General features: G+C 28.2%; 1 long non-coding RNA gene across 1 annotated transcript; it reads right to left on the bottom strand.

Annotated features, from left to right (window-relative positions):
- Positions 1-3,690: 3,690 nt before the first annotated feature.
- Positions 3,691-4,216, bottom strand: LOC111615166. Its single transcript, XR_002755036.1, has 3 exons — positions 4,146-4,216; positions 3,985-4,074; positions 3,691-3,823 (listed from the first exon to the last, which is right to left on the bottom strand). It is a non-coding gene; the product is annotated as an uncharacterized LOC111615166 (long non-coding RNA).
- Between the last annotated feature and the right edge of the window lie 361 nt (positions 4,217-4,577).

Below are 4,577 nucleotides of genomic sequence, written 5' to 3'. Positions count from 1 at the left end.
AGAAACAAAAACAAATATTATGCTTGACACAATAAGAAAGCAATAACAGAACTATTCTATGTAATTTTATTTACCGTAAATGCGAAACAGCACAAGAAGCAGCCGAGTATGATGCATGCGAATGTGCAGATGACAGCAAAAGCTATTACTGCATATATGAGAATATTGGTCATTTCGTAAATAGAAATACGTAATAATAGATGCAAGTTGTGTATATTGCTTCAAAATATACAATCGCTAATATAATATTAAATTTCCCGTTAAATTGTTCGACGAAAAACCACAGCTCTTCGTGATTCTTCATGAACTGATCCAATTTCAGTTTTATGTCGACGTTATTCTTCTTAATTAAAGAAAGTTCTTGAACGAGATTTTCAAACTCTATTTCAGCGATAAATAATAAAATTACCACCACCAGTAATCCATACAACATTCCTCCGATGAGAAAGTCAATAGTTAATCCGATTTGGATGCAACAGAAAAGAGCTTCTCCTTCATATTTTTGTAATTGTTCTAAAGATGGATAAAACAAAATTCCGTTCAAAATTTGAAACCAAATTGAAGCGATCAAACTAAGCAAAGAAACAAAGTTACAGATATTGTACATTGAAATATTTTCTTTACCATCAATCATTCGTAGAAAAATTTTACATTTTAAACTTTTTACTAAAACAACTTTTTCGTATTTCAAAAAACTGAATAAAGAAGCGTATGAACCGAAGGTAATCGGTACAAAAATTTTCACTACTCTACTTTTATCCTTAATTAAATCGTACCATCTTATACAAATTGCATTATCACTCAAACCTGGGATTGCTTGCCAAAACAGCAGAGAGGTACTTCCCCATAAAAGCAGTTGTATAATTCCACAACATATAATTTTGTATAGCATCCATTCTGAAATAGGATTGTCAGGTTTTTGGCAGTTACATGTTTTAAACGGTTGCAGTCCATAAATCAAAGCGATTTTTCTATATGGCAGTAAAAAGCAACTTGTACAAATTTCACTCATGTTTAATATTATGTTTTATCATTTATATACTAATAATTTTAATTATTCATCCTGCAAAAGAAGAAACAATAGTATTTAAGTGGCATGTACAATTATAGTTTAACACAACACTATAGTCTTTTGATTCCAAAACAATTTATTCTATTGCATTGTGTGTTTACTTAGCAATAACATTTGCAAACCGTGTTGGTATTCGGTATATGGTATTTAAACAATGAAACAATCTACAGGATGAATTTGTTCAGTAAACATAATTATGGTCATCAGAAATATTCAATATTATAAAATATTTTGAACATTCTTGCTTAATATTCTTTGGATATTCTTTTATTTAATCACGAAAGTTTTATATATTTGTATCAGATGTAATAAAATGTATTAATAATTTTAATTAATTTTAAGAAATGTCTTGTACAGAATGAATATATAATTATTTCGCTTAGTAGTTATACATATTTTGTTCATTTAACTATAAAAACTGTTAATATTTTCACGTTTTAGTTTAATTAATGGATTATAATATGTTGTGATGCTAAAAAACAATCCAATCGTACTTTTGTTTTCGAGATAATTCTTATTATTAATTAATATTTATCACGGTATTCTGAAAATATAATACAGTAATATTAATTTTACTAATTAGATATTATGATAAGCAGTATACTAAATTAAGAAAATATGTTATAATAGAATATTCCTTTTCATCTTTGTTTACGAGAAATCTCGGAACATGTTTTTCTATCTGGCTGGCTAAGTGATGTTTTTGTGTCTAATACATAAAATCGGGTTTTAATAGAAAGTTCTCTTGAAGTTTGCTCTCTTGTTAGAGTTTTTATATATTCATATATTCATTCATTGATCTTTTGCGTTGCCTACTTACAATCATCTCTAGTCAAATCACTTATGATAAATTATTGAGAAATGAGCTTTCACTTTTATGAACTTACTTTGTTTATAAGATATGGAGTGAAAGATATAAAAAATAAGAAGCGTGATTAAAAAGCGAAACGTCTATATTTCAAGGAGTATATACTACTCATATATTTCTTAGTTACAAGAAATAGAAGATAAAAGATAGCATATATATACATACATATATTAAATCTGAAAGTATAAATCTTCTAATATTTTCTTCTCGCAAATCGATGAAATGTCCAATTTATAAATTGAAAATGACTGAAATTCATATTCACACTTAAATTGTCTAGCTACATGATGTCTGTTTACAAATAATATGTGCATCAATAGCTAAAGTAACCATTTAACGTGATTGAAAACAATGTTTCGAACAATTCTCGTAAATTGGATTCACTTTTTCGAGACATTTGCAGTTTGATGTATGTACAGTTTCTCTGTTCTCAATACCTAACCGTATCTATGCAAGTGATCTCAATTTTTAATGTTAAATAATAAAACATTAACTTCATTTACAAAAATTCCCAGGATATGATTAAGTGTTAAAAGTTTTTTATTTAGTTTTAGAAGAAATTTTAAATCATCATTAGCACCATCATCGTCGTCAATGAATATCTTTGTTCTAGTTATGAACACATTCTGAGATGTGTTGAAAAACAAACTTAAATTTTCAAAGTCCACATTAATTCTTTTATCAGTCAAAATTTCAATTATTACATTTTTAAGACAAGTGTAATTTCAGAGTAATGAAATTGCGTGCAGTTAGAACAGAATTTATATCCAGTAGCAATTGTTTACAAGAAGAAATATCTTATTATTTTAANGGCATGTACAATTATAGTTTAACACAACACTATAGTCTTTTGATTCCAAAACAATTTATTCTATTGCATTGTGTGTTTACTTAGCAATAACATTTGCAAACCGTGTTGGTATTCGGTATATGGTATTTAAACAATGAAACAATCTACAGGATGAATTTGTTCAGTAAACATAATTATGGTCATCAGAAATATTCAATATTATAAAATATTTTGAACATTCTTGCTTAATATTCTTTGGATATTCTTTTATTTAATCACGAAAGTTTTATATATTTGTATCAGATGTAATGAAATGTATTAATGTCACGTTGAAGGATTGGAATTGACTCCAAGTAGGATCATGAGAAATTTTTGTACCTGGATAGTGTACGGGATTTTTCGCATCCCATCTCTCCCTATCTTGTTCTTTCAATTTTGCACGAAGCCGAATTTACGACGGATATAATAAAAGGCCTCATTTACTGACAATCGAATGGCCGAGTATGAATGTAAATTTACTCTACATATCAAGACTGAAATTTAGGCAAGCAAACAGAATATTTTTCATGGATGGTCTGATTCAGATACTTGGATCCAAATGCTTCACCATTTCTCCTTCTTATTGTAAGTTTTAATAGAAATAAAATTGCTCTTTTAGTGCTCACGACAAAGAAGGAAAACATAGAAAATGAAATTAAAATAGAATTGTACCAAAACAGATAAAAGTACAGGGATTTGCAGCGAAACATACATTCGACAAAATTTAAGGAATTTGGTGTAAAAATTCTATGAAACATAGCAATAAAATTTATACATAAAAAACAAACTTTTCCACCAAAAAAATCTAACGCTGAATACGAGGGGTTTAATAATATGAAAAAAAATAATAATAACTGATTTAAAATAAAGCAATGCTAACAATTTTAGCAATAGAAATATTCACCGTAATTACACAGACTGTTAATAATTAAAAGTTAACATATTATTAACATGTAAATTAAACCCTGTCATTTCACTGGCATCTTTTTTTACCTTCCGAAATTCGCTTTATTTTTAACAAGCAGGAAAAAACAGAATACAAGGTACTGGTCATCTGAAAAAATGCAGAAATATCGTTATGAATATAAATGTCAATCAGTAAATTACAATCATCTTTGTTGATTCTTTTACATTTTTGTTTCATTTATCAGAATGTTTATAAATGAGAATAATAATAATTTTTTATGTCAGGTTATTCAGCAGTGAAACAATTACCTTTAAAGGAATTCTCCTGTCGACTGGATACACGTCACACAGCGACAATCTCATTGGAAATTTACCAAACCTTTTCATAAAATCCAGAATCTAACAGAAAAAACAAACATCGCTGTCCTTCCAGTAAACATTTCGAACAACATTTCAAAATAAACACTTACTTTTAATTTACTCTCCAATTCTACATCACATTGAGCAAAGACCCGAATTTCTTGAAAGGCATTTTGCATCTAGAAACAAAAACAAATATTATGCTTGACACAATAAGAAAGCAATAACAGAACTATTCTATGTAATTTTATTTACCGTAAATGCAAAACAGCACAAGAAGCAGCCGAGTATGATGCAAGCGAATGTGGAGATGACAACAGAAGCTAAAGTTGCGTGTCTGAGAATATTGGTCATTTCTACGAACAGAAATAAGTAATAAAAGAAACAAGTTGTGTATATTGCTTCAAAATATACAATCGCTAATACAATATTGAATTTTCCATTAAATTGTTCGACGAAAAACCACAGCTCTTCGTGATTCTTCATGAACTGATCCAATTTCAGTTTTATGTCGACGTTATTTTTCTTAATTAAAGAAAGTT

The sequence above is a fragment of the Centruroides sculpturatus genome, unplaced genomic scaffold (assembly GCF_000671375.1).
Source record: "Centruroides sculpturatus isolate CEXI.00-Female unplaced genomic scaffold, Cexi_2.0 scaffold2226, whole genome shotgun sequence".
In the NCBI taxonomy this organism is placed as follows: domain Eukaryota; kingdom Metazoa; phylum Arthropoda; class Arachnida; order Scorpiones; family Buthidae; genus Centruroides; species Centruroides sculpturatus.
Note: the sequence above shows the minus strand (reverse complement) of the source record. Positions and strands in the feature narration are given on the sequence as shown.